Here is a 17595-nt window from a genome sequence, read left to right on the forward strand (position 1 = left end):
CTCAGCCTTCAAAGCCTCCAGGTTTGTGAGAAAATAAATCACTGTTGGTTAAGTCCCCCAGTCTCAGGACTTCATTTTGGCAGCTCTAGTAAACTAATAGGATAGGTAAAAGAAAACCAAAACTTTGACAATTCAGTGAACTGAAGTACCCCTTCCAGCTGGGGCCTGGGAAAGAGCTCATCTGGGCGGCTTCGGTAGTAGCCTTTGGAATAGAAAACGGCCACATGGAGCTAGAGGACCTGGATGTTTTCCCAGTGGGAGAAGCGTGTCAAGCCCACGGCTGCAGGAAGACAGAGGAGCCAGCGCTTTCCTTGGGCAGAGTGGAGAAAAGACCAAAAGTGGAGGTTAGGGCCAAAGGGGCATGCTTGGATTTCAGGCTGAATGCAAAGGAAAGCCACGGAAATTCCTTGGGGGGGCTGTAGCAAAATCGTTGCTGTGCGTGAAAAAGATTAATCTGGAAGTTAGGTAATAATTAGCTGGAAGAGGGAGGCATTTTGAGTTGGGGCAGAACAGCTGGCAACACAGTGCCATAGAGAAGAGAGAGGGAGTAAAGAAGAAGACTCCAAAAAGACAGGCACTGCAAGGGCAAGGTCAGTGGGACCCAGCAGATGGCTTTGCCACGGGAAGCAGGGGAAAGAAAAAGAACTGAAGAGCTGAGAGACAGCCAGAAGGTTCTGATTGGGATCTGGGAAGACGGGATGATGGAATTAACTACAGAAATAGGAAGAGAGTAGAAAAACGGGGCTGGAAAGAATGATGACCGATATAGGTCTAGAGCCACTGGGGACTGACAGTTCTAAAGTGGTTGGAAATACAGAACTCTAAGTATGTAAGTCAGGATGTATATGTGCTCATAAAAATATATATTATATATGTTATATATATTATATATATATATATATAATACACACAATCTTTATTTGGAAATGTATAATATACTGACTTTTAGAAAAGTTTGCTCATACATGCTTGGGACATTTACAGTCTTAGAAGTAAGGCTGAATTATCATTTTTGGATCATCATTGAAGCTGCAAGAAGGGATTTAATTGCTAAGAGAAATAATAGAAAAACAGAAGAGAGTTCTGGGCAAAGGACATGGGAATACTTAAGGAACAAGAGTCAATAGAGAAGTAAATGGAACATTTTCGGAGAGGTAGAAGAAGAGTTTTACTTGTTGAAAAATCTCTACTCAGCCACTGTAGTTGTTCTAGAACCTTGAAAAAAATTCTCTCCAAGTGTGTCCATTTAAATAATTAAAATTTGCAAGAACAGAAGAAAGGATTCCCCCTGTTTTAGACAACAGCATAGATCCATTTTAATCTGATTATCAGAAGAGAAAATAGGAATCTTAATTTCTTCTTGGTGATAGTAAATCTAAATTAAAGTATCAAAAATCAAAGGACTCAGTGTCTAGTAGCTTTTGCTAGCCCCTAAGTTTCCTTTAAGGGAAATAAATGTACCTTGATAAAATTTGAAGGAAAAATTCAAATATAGCTACGTAGAGTACTGGTCCTAAAAGCAATCCAATCTAACGCCCCCCCACCCCCACCCCAGGAAGCAGTAGAGTTTAAACCAAAGTAATCAATGGAGGTTATATTACTAAACATTGGTTTTTCATATGTTCATCCCATCAATGATAGAACATTGATACAAATATCAAAGCTATAAAACTACTCTCTTTCGGGCCATTGCCTGTCTCTTCTTTCTGCTTCTCTCTGCACAAGGCTGACCTTTGGCACTTGTGTTTAGATATTCTCAGTTATAACCACATGCAAGGACTGCCCAGTACCAACCTGATCTGCTGAGGGCAGAAGGGCAGAATCTGTCTCAACCTACAAACATGGTTACCAGGGTCTCATGGTTGTGACCCCATAGGAGCTGATGCTGAGGGGCCCCCCAAAGATAACTTCCTCATTGACTAGAGAAAGGCCTTTAAATTCTTTCTTTTCATTCCCAAAACCCCTGAGCTTGAAAGAGATAATGACATTTTATATAAGTGGGTTTATGAGCAGTTGTAACCTATAAAGAGAACTCAATGAACCTTCTGTCCATTTTTGGCTATTGTAGAATAGAGGCGCTCTCATATATTCCTAAGTGTCTGTATGATATCCAGAAATAATTGACCAATGTGAAATCAAGTTAATAAATTGAGTTTACTATTCCTATTGCAACATCTTTACCATTAATATCTATCAATCATTTGCTGACAACTACTTCACTGGCATTTTGAATAAACTTTTAAAGCAGTTATAAAATATGGGTTTAAAGAAAACACAGACCATATAATGCAGTTGAAGAAAAATGATCATTATTCCTCTTTGGCAAATGGGAAATCAATGGTTAGGAAAAATCAAAGGTTTTGTTTGCTTGGTCAAATCAATTCCCAATCACTGACCTGAGAGTCTCTGTAGAGGAGAATAGGATTTGAGAGCTACATCAACAAATACATACTGTCAATAAGTTTTTTATAGAAATAGAAAATCAGAGTCATGACTAGTAAAACAAAGGAAATGTGAAACTGATAAAATTCTACAGCAAAAACAGAAAGCTGGCCTTTCTTCTATGTTTCAGTAAATGCAAACACACTACCCCCAAATATGGTATTTTGACATATTGAATATTTTAAGTGGGTGGAGTCACTGAGACTTTCCTCCCACCCTGTGTGCCTGAAACAGGTCCTAAACCCTCATGGGAGACGTGCCTTCCCTACACCTGGAGGAAAAGAGAGCACCCTTATTGTTGAAGACAAAGGAACCCTGTTCTAACCAAGGAGCCTTGCTAAGTTTCCCCCAGTTTTCTATGCTTTCCTAATACCCCTTAACCTATCATATCTCTGCATGGCTGCCCAATCCGCATCAAAATCCAGCAAAAAAATTCTTCGGTCTAACTGTTTCTTCAGGTCTTCACCTCCTTATGAAGGTTTCCATGACATACAAAACTTACGTTTAATAAATTTGTATTCTTTGCTCCTGTCCATCAGTCTTTGTTAATTTAATGTTCAGACCGAGTCAGGGACCCTAAGATGGTTGAGAAAAACATTTTCCTCCCCTACAAAACCACCAAGAGAAGTAAGTTTCAAAATACACTTGCTAGTGCTCAATTATATAACTATGCTGACCATCGCAGGGATCTGGTTAAATGAGTCTGAAAGGATTGCCTTTCCACCTCCTTCCTAAAGTATAATACTAGTGCCCCTGGGGCTTACAGCAGCCTTCTTCTCTTAAAAAGTATAAATTATTAGATCAAACATCATAATCATAGTAACATGTTTCATTGCAACATTTCTTCCCATATAAAGCCTTTCTGCATGTTTCATGTCAAGAAGGGATTATTTCGAGCAATAATATATTTTAAATGGAAGGTGTTTGAAACCTATTATCTTTTTAAGCTATGTAAAGGCTGTATAGTGTTCCTGATAGTAAATTATATTATATTCCTTTTAAATAATATCAACTTTGAACTTGAGTATGTGTCTACAAGCATTGGTGACTCAAAGACAGCGGTACAAAGAATTAATATGCATCTGTTCTACGAAGACTAATTTTAGTTAAATTTCTTATCACAAGTGCATTGACAATGTTGCAAGAATAAAATGGTGAAAAGGCTGCTGCAGATGCTATTTGCATTGGGGCTGGAGGTGGATAACTGGGTCAGTCGAGTTCACATATTAAAGAATTGTCCGCCGGCTACTGGGTTGGCTGTCACAGTCTGTCTCAATCAAGTATAACTGTAGATCTCCAGAAAGCTGTTAGTGATCAAAATAAGAAATCTACATTTTATTTAGATTCAAAGAGCCAGTGCTAACATCAACTACATTTGATCACCAAGTGTGTGATAGGTGAGCATTCGGTTTTACTGTACCGCAGCTTGCTATGAAAACAAAAAGAAAAAAGAGAAAAAAAAGTCTTGGTCTCTTTGGAAATACAGATAGGTCTGATTATTTGTCTCAGTTTGAGAACAAAAGTGATGTCTATCAAAGGAACAAATGTTTCTCTGATGATGTTCCATCTCCAAATAAAAGGAAAAAAACAACAAACAAGCAGCAGCCAATATAAAAAAACAGTTGAACTCCATCACAAAAATTTCTGACTTCCATAATCAATACACATTTCCTGAAGACACACATGTTTTTCCTCATTGTCTATCTAAATGGCTCAAAAAATAGCATTACCATGGACAGACTTCCTTGTTAGAGGAAACAATTACTTGGTAGTACAGGTTATTTTAATGGACATAGCACTTTAAACGAAGCCATCACATCTGTTCCGCCTTCTAATTACAAATGCAAAAGAAATACAATTCACCAATGCATCATAAAAAAGTAAAACATAAGTGATTTCAATGCATATGTATGTTCCTTAGTCAATGCAGCATGCAATCTGCTATGTTTTTTACATGTTCTGGGCACAAATCAGATGGAAAACCTGTTCTCTGACGAAATGTGATTTCTTCTCCCTGGATAAGTTTGGTGCTTTATGGAAGCAATGGTTTGCACAAACCATTTGCAGAGTACACAGCAGCCCTAGCAAGTACTCCTAGCTAAACTCCTCCTGGGGATTCATATTTTTTGATCCATAGGATGGGTCACACCACTCTGCTGCAGGTCGAGTAACTAAACTGGATTAATCGAAAGCATAGGGGAGAATTTCCTTGATAGGTTAAGAAATAATTCCTTTTCCTCTCTTTCTTCCTTAAAAGAGGAAATACCAGAAGCATTTTATGGTGTCACCCAACTGTCCTTGCTCAAGGGGGCAACCAAATGACATTTTCTGCTCCCCAGTGACTGTTTAACGTATTATGTGAGCTCGCATATTAATGGCAGAATAGGCGTTGGTAACTGCCAATATTATGTTTTTTCAAAGATAACTTGTTTCTAGTAGAAGATGGTCCCATTGAAAGAAAACGTTTGACTGGGGTTAAGTTTGTGGACTTCTGAGTGGAGCAGAAAGGCAAGAATTTGTTTAGAGGTTGGGAAAGGCAGCATTCCCTACTCAATAAGGACAAAGCGTAATCAGAGGCCCATGCAATAAGCGAAAATTGAATTAACAATACAATCTTAAATGTTAGGAAAATGTTAGTCATTGTTTCTCTTCTTCAGTCAAGGTTGGATTCTAGACCAGTTTCTTTCACCTACTTTTCACCAGGGGAGGAAGTGTTGGGAGCAAGTATTTGGGCCTCAGTTCTTCCCCTGCTAAGAAGTAGGCATCTCAAAAGCAGAGACTATGTTTTATCCATCCACAGGTTCCATTACTGAAAACAGACCTATTACTGAGAAAAGAACTTGACAAATATTAGCCGGCAGTATTTTTGAATGAATGAATGAACATGAAAGTATGGGTAACTGACTTGTCTGACTCAATTCTCCTTCCAAAGGGCCATTTTATGTGGAAATATTAAAAACAAGTGTTAATACAGCTTTCTAGTCTGAGGGCAATTTCTCCACCTCGTTACTGCTAAATTTCAGAAGACTCTATGAGCGTCTCCCTCCCAGAATTGCAGAAGGATAAAATGAGATGGTATGTGTAAAGGATTTAAAACAGGGCCTAGGCCAAAGTAAGCGCTTGGTAAACAGCAGCTATAATTCTCCTGTTCACTTTTTTTTTTTTTTTTTTTTTTTTTTTTTTTTTTTTTTGTCCTTTCAGGGACACACCTGCAGCATGTGGAGGTTCCCAGGCTAGGGGTCTAATCAGAGCTGTAGCCGCCGGCCTACACCACAGCCACAGCAACGCCGGATCCTTAACGCACTGAGGGAGGCCAGGGATCCAACCCGCAACCTCATAGTTCCTAGTCAGATTTGTTTCCACTGTGCCACAAAGGGAACTCCTCTCCTGTTCACTTCTACCTATGCCCAAATAATGCAGCCAAAGCCTACTTATTTCTCATTTGATAGAAAATTAATCATTAATTATCAATATACTTAAAATCCTGATTTTATTGGCAGCACTGGATAAAGCTGAAGTTTCAGATACACTGAGTACACACATACACAGCATACATAATTAATAGGTGACAGATAATCATCAACAGCATAAATTTTATTGAGATACAACAGGGAATAAAAAAGTCTGGCCTTTAGAGCTGGCCAGCTCTGCCTTAGAGAATCCACTTGGTCTCTTCCTCTCTGTGTGAGCTTAAACTTGTCTAAGTCTCTGGGGATAATAAAGAATTCCATCTCATGGGCTTGTTGCCAGTGATTTGTTTATAGCACAAAGCACACTGTTCGGATCATTGTAAGCACTCAATAAATATTAGCTATTATTGGGAGTTCCTGTTGTGGCTCAGAGGGTGAAGAATCCGACCTGTATCCATGAAGATGCAGGTTCGACCTCTAGCCTGAGAACTTCCATATGCTGCAGGTATGGTCCTAAGAAGACAAATATATATATTGGCTATTATTATTTATCATGTAAATATATATTAAATATATTTAATATGTTCTGATTATTATAAATAAATATATATTTATAGAATATATACATATATTGTTATTTATTATATATATTATTATTATTGTCACAACCACCTGGCATCAAGTTTCATCACACACTGTCAAAGTTTTTAAAGTGAATTCTGCCACTTTCATGAGCAAGAAGAAAATCCTGATGGAGGTTGACAGATAAGGACACCAAAATAAACTATTTTCTCCTTTGTATACACAACTGGCTTCCTTTGATGTTAATATGAAATCTCCATGTGCATAGAAATGGGAAGAGACCAAATGCTCTTCACATCTATTTAGCCTTCTAACTTCAAAAGCAGAACTCCGAGGCAATCTGCTGCAGTGCGCTGTCCTCACAGCCTCCTGACTGGGTTCACTAATACAGCACTGGAGAAAAACTCTTGTCTTCAAACAGCAACAGTCTATTACTTCGTTGGCATAAAAGACATGTACACACCGAATATTGTTCTTCCAAGCTTCTTCGCATCCTCTCCATTCCCACTGCAACACCTTCATGTCATGAACATGCAGACTGTTGGTCTCCCGGAAGATGCCCTTTCTCTAAATGACCCAAACCTCAACTTACATGCCACCATCACCCTAAAACATAGTCCAATAGAATTAAGTCTCAAAAAATGTCATGATTTCCCAAGGACTCCAGAATGCAGAAACACATCCTTAAACTAAGGACTGGGTCTTCTCCATCTGCCCCTCCAGATCCACTCTCCGCTCTTCCCCACTCTGCTCTGCCCAGTAGGCTCATCTCCATAGCTGAAAACTAAGAGCCCTTGTTCTTTGGCTTCTAGCTGGGTTTAACCCAAAAGAAAAGCTTAAAGGTCCTGATGAGGACCTTGACTGAAGTACGGTAGGAGGGATCCACCTTATCCTTTCCTGACCAGAATATGGTTTTGGGAGGGGCCACATTTCTCTACTTAAGGTCACAGTTCTTGCCAGGCATCCTTTTCCTAGGCAGCACTTTCCATGTTCTGATAACAACTTCCTTCTCTTGACCGTTCAAGTCTAAAAGTGAAGATCACCTCCCTTATTAAACTCTTCTGCTTTATCCCATTAAAGTATGATATATGTTTCTTGCTAGGATCCAGACAGATAGAAAATAGTTCTAGACAACAGATCTTCAAAATGGGATTCTGGGAATGAGTTGTCCACACATTTCATGGAAGCACCAACTTCTTTCCAGGGAAAAAATAAGACACTGGCAGTCCATGACATGTGCTACCACCATGAACATTCAAATTATCACCATCTCCCAACTATTCCCCTAAGAGGACCTGGACAATGCTTTATCAAGATGTTTAGAAATGCATTGGCAAGAGAAGCACCAGCATCCTTGAAATTCCCTGAAACAGTGATGCAGAAGATAAAGATGGCATTGAACTTCCTGATTTCAAAGGAAATGATGGGGTCTCAGGGTAATAAAAAAACAGATGGAAAGGCTTAATCATCATATGTAATTACCCCAATAAACCGAGGAAGGGTTTAGAAACTATATGTAGAAATAGGTTGTCTTTGAGTGGAAGGAACAACTGTATACTTTATAAGGATTCTGTCTAGTCTCTTGCTCTCTATCCGAAGATAATCCAGAAGGATCTTGATTGACTTGGTATCCCACAGAATACTTCACTGGTCCAATTCATCATTGACATCGTCCTAATCTGCTCTGGAGAACAAAGACTAGCAAGATCTTTAGATGTCTTAGGAAGACGTCACATCAGTGAAGGTTCCAAGGGTCCAGTAGTAGGGATGCACAGCAGGCTGTCTCTTCCAAGTATGAGAAAAGTGGTTTATCTCGACTCACCTTCCTGAGAGAGCATAAAGTTTGATGGGCCTCTTTGGATTCTAGAAACCACATAGGTGTTCTACTCTGACTCAAGCTCTGGATCGCCTGTGAAGCTGTCAGTTTTTATTAAAAATGAGGCTGCCATTCAAACTGCTTAGGCCCTTGGACCTTCTGACCAATCATATCCAACTGGACTGGGAGTGTCTATGGCAGGTAGGAATGGATTTTTCTGGCAAGCCCCAGTAGACGTGTAGAACACCTCCCTTGGGGCTTGAAGTATGGTCATGCCCACTTCTACCAACAGCAATTCTCCATTAGAAAGCCAGATCCAAACTCTCTACCAGGCCTCATAGAGTCTGAACGCCTGATCAGGGAACATCAAGTGGAACAGTGACTGGAAGGACTAAAGCAGGAAACTGGATGTACACAGCAGCATCCCATTGTCAAATGGAGAAGGGTTGCTTGAGACCTGGCTCGAGCAAGTCTGGAAGGGACTATATGGAGCACAGATAGTGGCTCAGACTCCCACAGGACTAGCACCTCATTCTGGGCTCTCTTCTCAGCCAGAGCCAACAATACCCTGGAGATTTTTCTCTATTACTAGTTTACGGGGGAATGGAATTCATGGGCAGGTCTAGTGATGTGTTTTCTAGTCTACTGGCACAAGCCAGAGGTGAACGATGGTTACATTCCAGCCTGTTTAGGGGTAACCCCAAAGTCAGTGAAGGAGAAAAGTTCTTTTATGGAACCAAATTGTGGGCAGTACATCTAGTCGTCTACTTTATATGCAAGGGGAGAAGGCATCATTTGTGAGTCTATACTCATTCATGAGCAATGCTCCAAGGGTTTTCCAGAGGTCAACTTTCGGGAAAAAACAATATTGGAAAAGTGGTGGCAAGTAGGTCTGAAGAAAGAGGTGGGTAGGTAATTTCTAGGAATGGGAACAATGTGTGAAGTATTTGTGACCAACATAAATTTCTACCATTGAACATCCACTGAGGAGGAGGACTTCGATAATATCCTGGACAATGTGACCTGTGTGATGGTCAGCTTATTTTTCCAGCCACCTCAGTACTTGTCTGATGGTCCCATGTATAAAGTGGTCATGGCGGCAGAGAAGGTCATGCAGGGGTACAGGGATGGGGACGTTCCCTCCCAGCACTGATTTGGCCACCTCCATTGCTGGATGCCCAAATAGCCATCAGCAAAGACAACTCAGCCTCCACCTGAGTGGATTTTTCATAAAGCTAAACAGATCCACTTCAAAAGATCATTCTCTATTCTGAGATTAGGTCCTTCTGCCTTTTGGTGTAAAAATATTTTTATTTGATTGCATAATGATGGTAAGGTTTGTTTCTTTTATTATTTGTTTGTTATTCAATGTTTATACTAGGCAAAATAAAATATGACTACCTTATGTTGGTTTTTGGAAATTGTAGTAGCTGGTGAAATGCAAAGGTCTAGAAACCACTGATGTATTTATTGGTTAAGAACACTGGGGCCCTTGGCCATAGATGCCCAACCCCAAGTGCACTACTAACCTCTGGAGGAAATGTACTTAGCCTTTGCAGAGCTCTGTTTCCTTCTTAACTTACTAGGGTTTGAGAACAAGTTAAATAAGGCATGGGACAGAAAGTGTGGTTTTCACTCAGTATTTGGCACCCAATAAGAGCTCACAAATTTACATTATGATCAGTTTATTATTCCTATTGCTATTATTTTTGCTATTACTATTACCACATGGATCCGAAGCATAGCAGAAAAGAAGCTACTGAAAACTTTCTGCACCACATTGGGTATGTTATGTACCTCAGATCGCTGCATCACCTATTCCCAGGATGCAGTGGGACTTCTTGGCTTAGACACTGACCTAAGAATCAAGCAACTTGGATACCAGGCTGGTCCTCTCCCTAACTTCCTATGAACTATTGCATCCTTTCTCATCTGCGAAATGAGAGAATGGGAGGAGATGGTTTCTCAGATCCTTTAAAGCATTGACCTATCCGAAATATTTCCAAAATGGACCTAAACTCTCAATTATCTAAGCACTGACCTTGTTTGACTATTGGAAACATTTCCAGAATGGACCTAAACTCTCAATTATCTCTTTATCAGGAAAAGGGAATGCATGTGGAAGTAGCATGACTCAAACAGTCTGCTTTCTAGTCATTTTTAAAAGATAAAATTTACATAAAATTAGCCATTTTAAAGTGTACAATTTAGTGGCATTTAATACACTCGTAATGTTATGCAACTGCCATTTGTATGTAGTTCCAAAATATTTTCCTCACCCTAAAAGAAAGCCTTATACTACTGAGCATCACTTCCCATTTCCCCTCCCCCTACTCCCTGGTTCTATAAATAGGATTAACCCATTTTGGATATTTTATACAAATGCAATCATACAATCTGCAACTCCTTGTGTCTAGCTCTTTTCACTGAGCATGTTTTTGAGATTCATCTATATTGTAGAAAGTTTCAGCACATCATTCCTTTTTCTGGCTAATATCCTATCAGCACACATAGAATACAATTTGCTCATTCGTTCATCCATTGATGGACACTTGGGTTATTTTAGCCACTTCCTATTCACCCTCTGTCATTAATGATTTCCAGTGTGATTACTCCTTTTTTGTTTTAAATTTCTTCTATTATTTTGTAGTAAAAAACATTCAAGACCATTTGCCACATCAGTTAATGTTAAAAGACCCATATTCCAAAAATGTCTTATTTCAACAGATATTTGTTGGTACAACAGCATCCTCCGAGACACAAATCATCAAGCCTGAGTACCTCAGTGAAAACTTTGGAGGGTAAACAATCACATAAAGAGAGAACTTTGGTTCAGCCAATAAGATGGCAAATGGTCCATCTTCACGACACTAGCCCCCTCACCGGTGTGAGCTATTATGAGAGACATTTTCCCTGGGTGTGGAAGGGCTCTGTCACCTCTTCTATTTCTGGCTAGTCACTCGGTGCCCTCATAGCAGACCAATGGTGTGAGGACACTCCCCTAATTAGATAACCAACCCCCAAGAAGAATGAAGAGTATGGTCCCATACCAGAGATGATGGGACTGCTGATCGATTATGTGATTAGGAAGTAAACTAAGTCTGGGACCTCTCACACAGATTATCCAAATATAAGGATGACATCATCACTTGCTTTGTGGTGCGTTTCCCCTCCCCTTAGATTCTGCTGCTTCACATGAATCTTGTCTCTGATAAAACTGCCTCACCCAAAAAGTTGAGTTGAGTTGAGTTGTTCCCACACCTCACTGAATGGAATGGCGATCTGGCAATGATCCAGTTCATTTGATCAACAGAGCTGGTGGAACCAGATAATTTAAGCTCCAAATTTCCCCATTAATCAAAATAGTCTGATGACAGATACATCTGCTTTTACTTTGGGTAGTATAGACACAGCCTAATTGTGCATTTCCTAAAAACAGAATTGTATCATCTGTAATATTCATGGAGCTCTTCCTGCCCACATTTCTTTCCCTGCCTGTTTGACTGAACAGATAAGCTCAGTAATTAAAATTCATAATCAACACATGTTGAGTATTTTTCCTCTTTTCTTCTGTTTTTACAATCCTTTCCCCTGACTTCTGGGTGGTCTGCCAACTGTTCCACTTTTCAGGAGTAAACACTAGAGGTTATCCTTCCATGGCGCCACCATATTGGCCATCTTTCTTAACCCTTTCCTCCTGCCTCAACCCACCACCCCATCACCTCTGGAGGTAGAAACTTCAGAAACACTGACAACTCTCACTAAACCTCAAAGGCTTGTTGCAGCATAAAGTAGTAAGTAGTCAGAGAAACACAAAAATGGAGACAACAGAGAGAGTCAGATTTGAAGCAAATACACCGCTGGGTTTACGGCCATGATCTCCCTTTTCAAAAGATCGGGTAAGTCCTAGACAACTCATTAGGCTTGTGTCACTGGAATGCAACTTGGCCAAGTCAACCTTGCACCAAACAAGGTGGAAGGAAGAACTGGTAGGCAGCTAAGGTTGCAGTTAAGAGGAGGCAAGAGAGTCCTTTGTAAAATGTTTGCCTAGGGGCACAAAACAGATGCCTTCACAAGAGGAAGACCGAGCCTAAGAACCTTCATTTCTTTGGAAACTGACCATGCAAGGGCCATGCTCAGCTTGAGAAAACAAAACTCACATGACTTCTAAAGTAAACCTAAAGTAAGATTATCACCAACTTCCTTAACTGGAAACCAACTCCCAGAGACAGGTCTTCTCACAGAATCCTCGCATCCTTCCCTTCAACATGCTGTAGTTGTGTTTCTTCTCAGCACATAGGGAAGCTGTCCCCACAAACGGGTCTCTTGCACCCCCACAATAATCCTGCTGCTCCATCTTCCAGATGCAGCCATCACCAAAGTCACACACGGATGGAGCTGCCTGCCTCTCCCCCCTCTAGAAGCCCTAAAACCTTGCTCTGGACCATGCTTTGGCGCTCCAAGAAGTTGCTGGTTCTTTGAAATATGAAGCATTGAGTTTCAAAAGCCATCATTGCATAATCCAATTAGACAACCACTTTTCACTGGCTTGTGCATTTCTTCCAGACTTACCTTCACTGGAGCACATAAATGAAGATGCCTCCTCGCAGTTCCAGAAATCTGTGAAGGCGAGATGGTATTTTTAACACACTCGTTTTAAACAATGTCTGTGCCGTACCACTTTTGCTTTTGCTGTTGGCGCAGGTGAGGGGCTGCCTAACAGCTGAGCTCCGGATTCGACATGTGTGGCCCGGGGCGGGCCTTGGATTTTGCAAAGGGTAACGTTTTCACACGTGGCAAAACCCTCCAGTGTTTTCAGTATTGGTGGCTCAGTATAGCTCCTTCATGCGTATTTCACAGACAAACAAGAGGCTTCTAACAATGGAAACTCTATCACCTTATCTGTTTTACCTTCCTTCCATCTGGAAAGCCCTCACGCGCACGCGCACACGCGTACACACACACCTGGGAAGTTCACTTTCTTCTTAAACTCCGAAAAACTTTTAGGATTGTACAGAGAATCTTCCCGGAGTGGCTAGAAGCACTCTGCACACTCCTGAAGCCCTGAAGAAAATGAGGTCTGGAATCCTCTACTACAGCACAACCTGCCTCAAAGCAGCACAACTTCCTGAAACCCCCAGGTAGACAGGACAGGGACTTCCTAGCAAGAGAAGGCCGCGTGCCCACATCCTATGGGCTCCGTGGAGATGCGAGTGCAGTGCCCTCAGTCGCACTGCAGACAAACCTGAGATGGGGCAAGTCAGCACCTCCTCAAAGAAGGGCCACCTGCTTAGCTCTCTGGATAGTGGAAAATGGGACATTCGCCTCTCCCTGTGGTCCCAGACCATGCTACCTTTGGTGGGAAAGGGTTCCAGAACACACTTCTGTGGCATAAAGCCTATTTTGAACAGAAGCATTCACCTTTCTGAAATCCCTCTGCCTACAAGCAGAGCCTCCCAAAAGAATTCAGTTGTCATAAATTCTCTCCCAGGGCTTGCAGTGGGGAAGACTCTTACCACAGAGATGAGACACTGTCAATAAACACATCATATCTCCCATTTTTTCTTCTAAAGATCCACCTCGCCACCTATCTTTCCAAAACGTCATCTATTTTCCCAAAAGTGCCCTTCTCCCCTTTCCAGTCACCTATTTAGATGGTATATAAAAGCCCCAATTTCTAACCACTTCCTTGAGTTACAACTTGTGAAACTCCCTTTTAAAATCTGTCTTCTCACTTCCTAATCAGTCTTGTCAGTCTAATTTGCAGGTCCTCAAGTTCCGAACCTAAGAGGGTAGAGGGAAGGCTTTTCCTCCTCGGCAGTGGGATCGGTGTGTGTCTTCCATTTGCCCCTTCGGACCCACCTTCTCCTCTGCCCTTTGCTTCGCCCTAGGAGACTTAATGTATGCACTGCTTCAAGAGGCAGCCTTGGTCCTCTGGGTGCCAGCTGGGTCTGGCCAATAGGGAGTGTCAGGAATTGCTCAGAGAAAGAAGAATGAGGTCATGGCGTTTATTCCCCCCGTTTCCTCAGTGCTGTGGGGTCACCATCACTATGTCCCTCAACTGAAAGTCCAGCTCCTGCAAGGGAGCCCACTCAACTTCTCTGGCTGCCTCCTCTTCCTCCTGTGGGCCTGGGATGAGAGAGTTCTAACTGGCCCCTGGATTCCATTGTACCCCTTGCAGTTTCCTGCACCGCCCTCTACCTTTGTACATGGCTTCATATGAGCTCCTTCCAATTACCCGATCTGGATGTGCTTTCCTTGCCAGAACCCTCACTGATACATCGGGAAGATGGAAGACGATGCTGAATTTGGAGGCGAGCTTTCTCATTACTTTTAGGGGTTTTTTGGTGGCAGTGGTGGTGTGTTTTTGTTTTTGTTTTTTTTTTGTTTTTAGATTACTCTACAATGTCCCATTGTATGGATGTACAAGAACTTATTATCTATTTATTTATTTGCTTTTTCGGGTCACACCCATGGCATATGGAAGTTCCCCAGGTAGGGGTTCAATCCGAGCTACAGTTGCTGGCCTATACCACAGCCACAGCAACGCAGGATCCAACCCATGTCTGTGACCTACACCACAGCTCATGGCAACAATGAATCCTTAACCCACTGAGAGAGAGCAGGGATTGAACCCATGTCCTCATGGATGCTAGTCAGATTCATTTCCACTGCACCACAATGGGAGCTCCTCTCTCATTACTTTTGAACCTAAGCTCCACCTCTGGGGAGTTGCTGAACTGCTCCTGCTCCAGGTCCTCTCTCCTGATTTGGCAGCAGGGTCCCAGCCAACTTTTTCATGTCCCTTTGGAGCCCTGAAGCACCTTCCCTGCTCTTGCCACTCTGGCCACTGTCCTTGTGCTTATCACCAGGATGAGGGGAGTAACCAGGCAACACCACCAGCATTTCAGCACCTGGAACTAAAGAGCAGACTGACCTTCTCTAGCTGTTAGCAGAGAGCTGGTTACCTCTCCCCAGGACTGGGTGACAAGACAGTTGAGCCAGCACCCAGTGTGTGCTCAGAAGAGTCCTGCACAGTGACTTTGCCCGGGGTCCCAGCACAAAGCTATACTCTCTTTACATCCTCCCTGCAGAAGCCAAAGTCCCACCTAACAGGTAAAAGGAAGGCTTTCTCTTCTCTCATCACAAAACTCTCACCCAGCCGTCTTAGCCAGGATTCCCCCTGCTCCTCTCTCCAGCAGACCTCCCAGGAAGGGGGTGTCCCACCTAGGACACTACATGTTAGCCACCAATGCAGGAAGGAGACTCCTTGCTTCTGCTCAGGTGTTATCAGAAGAGGATGATAAGGCACACCTCTGGCCACAACACACTCACTTGCAATGTTTTCCTCTTACCTGAAGGATTCCATCTAAGCTCCTCAACCCGGCATTCAAGGTCCATCAGGATCTGGCCTCAATCTGACCTTCCAAGTATAGCTGAAACTCTTCATCAGGTGGTCGGTCAGATGATTGAAGACCTTATAGGCCAAGTCATGGGTCTTCATTCTCCTTGTAGGTGATGGGCCCTGGGCTGTGGGAGAGATACGATGATTGCAACAAAGGGTCACACAGAGCCCAGTGCAGTGGAAAACCAGAACAGAAGTAGCCTGAGTGGAGGTGGGATGGGGAGATTGGGAGGAGGGAGAACCAGGGCTTCCTTGGAAAGTGGTGCTCTTCCACAAGGTCAGGAGAGGTCATGAGTGAGCCTGCCCTCCCTTGAGAGGAGCATGTGGTGTGTAAGGAACAAGCTGCTGGCAGCTCCCAGGGGGAATCAGGGGTCAGAGTCTCAGCTGCTGCAGCCTCGTTACAGTGCATCCAGCCTTTTGCACAAGGGCAACCAGAAAACAGAGGGGAGAGAGGTGCAAAAGGGAAAGGAAGATAAAAGAGGGGCCAGCTCTCAAAAGTGAAAGACTCTGGGTTCTCCCAATGTCCTGAGCTTATTCTCACATCCTCCCTAACCTTCCTTGGCATTCCAGAAACCTGATCACACCCTGGAACTCAGTGAGTCAAAAGGACATTCAGAGGTCAGTGCTGGGTGGCAGGAATTCCAGGAGGTGCTGCATTGCTGGCATCCCCCTGCCCTTCTGCCAGCCCACGTGCAGACATGCTGGCAGGGCTGCCAGGGGGCGTCAGGAAGATGACACTGAGAGCCTTGTGTCCTGACCTGGAGAAACACAGCCACCTCCTTAAAGATATCCCCGTCAAAGAGGCAACTCACAAAAGAAGAACCAAAGGGTCAACAGCACAAGTAGTGCTGGACAACCTGACTACTGGCCAAAACATGCAAATTACAAGATATCATTCTCACCTATTAAACTACCACACTACTGGGGAGAGTTTAAAGAAACACATCCTGTTACAAATCACTGATGCTCACGTAAAGTGGAACTGTCCTCCTGGTACTTTCTAGTAAGTATCAAAATCCTGAAAAGTGGCATCCCTCCTGTCACCAGCCATCCCTCCTAGTGGCTCTAACCCAAATGACTAATGAAGAATGTGACCAAGGTACTAGCTCTCATCAGATGACTGTCTTGGGTTCTCAATCCTCCACATCAGAGGACTCAAAGTGCTATTTCCTCTTACCTCATTAATTACCAGCTGAGTGAAAAGAATATTGACTTTTTTTTTTTCTTTAAGGCCACACCCGGGCTAAAGGTAGAATCGGAGCTGCAGCTGCAGGCCTAGCCACAGCTACAGCAACAACCGATCTGAGGCAACGGTGGATCCTTAACCCACTGAGCGAGACCAGGGATCAATCCTGCATTCTCATGGATACTGGTCGGGTTTGTTTCCACTGGACTACAATGGGAACTCCCAGAACACTGATTTTTAAGAGGAAAAAAAAAACCTTAGTGGCCATCTAAACAAACGGAAGTCCCACTTTGGCTGACTTTCTGTACTAGGCCTTAGCGTCTGGCTTTGTTTTTACTGTTCCTTTCCAGAAACAGTGCAACTCTTCAGATTCTTTATTTTACTGAAAAGCTTTACATAATGTATATGACTAATAGTTTAATATGGATTTGGCCCATGCTGGGTCAAGTCAAGAGAGATTATTAGTAACAAAAATTCCACAATTTCGTGTGGCTTGTTACCACAAAGCTTGACTTCTTGCTCTTCCTACACATCCATATGGTTAAGAGGAGGGTCTGCTCCACCTGTCCTTATTCAGGGAGCCAGCATCCTGGTGTCTCCACATCTGGAGCATTACTGGCTGCCCAGGCAGGGGAGGGGAACTTGAGTGGGTACCACACCAGTAATTCAGTTCTCTGGCCGGGGAGAGACACCTATCACTTCTGCTCCTGAGTCTTAAACAAAGCAAGTCACATGGTCGTACAAATAATTGCAA

General features: G+C 42.6%; 1 long non-coding RNA gene across 4 annotated transcripts in view; it reads right to left on the reverse strand.

Annotated features, from left to right (window-relative positions):
- LOC146395035 (uncharacterized) overlaps nucleotides 1–17595 on the reverse strand; it is an 82712-nt gene that overhangs the window by 18055 nt on the left and 47062 nt on the right. For all 4 annotated transcript variants that reach the window (XR_014833992.1, XR_014833995.1, XR_014833993.1 and 1 more), the window contains 2 exons: nucleotides 15606–15780; nucleotides 12823–12870 (listed from right to left, as the gene is read on the reverse strand). This is a non-coding gene — a long non-coding RNA (uncharacterized LOC146395035). The remainder of the gene's footprint in view (nucleotides 1–12822; nucleotides 12871–15605; nucleotides 15781–17595) is intronic.

The sequence above is a fragment of the Sus scrofa genome, chromosome 18 (assembly GCF_054392235.1).
Source record: "Sus scrofa isolate SSC_HxYL_T2T_F1_AM1 chromosome 18, Sscrofa_HxYL_maternal_Yorkshire_Landrace_v2.0, whole genome shotgun sequence".
NCBI lineage: Eukaryota > Metazoa > Chordata > Mammalia > Artiodactyla > Suidae > Sus > Sus scrofa.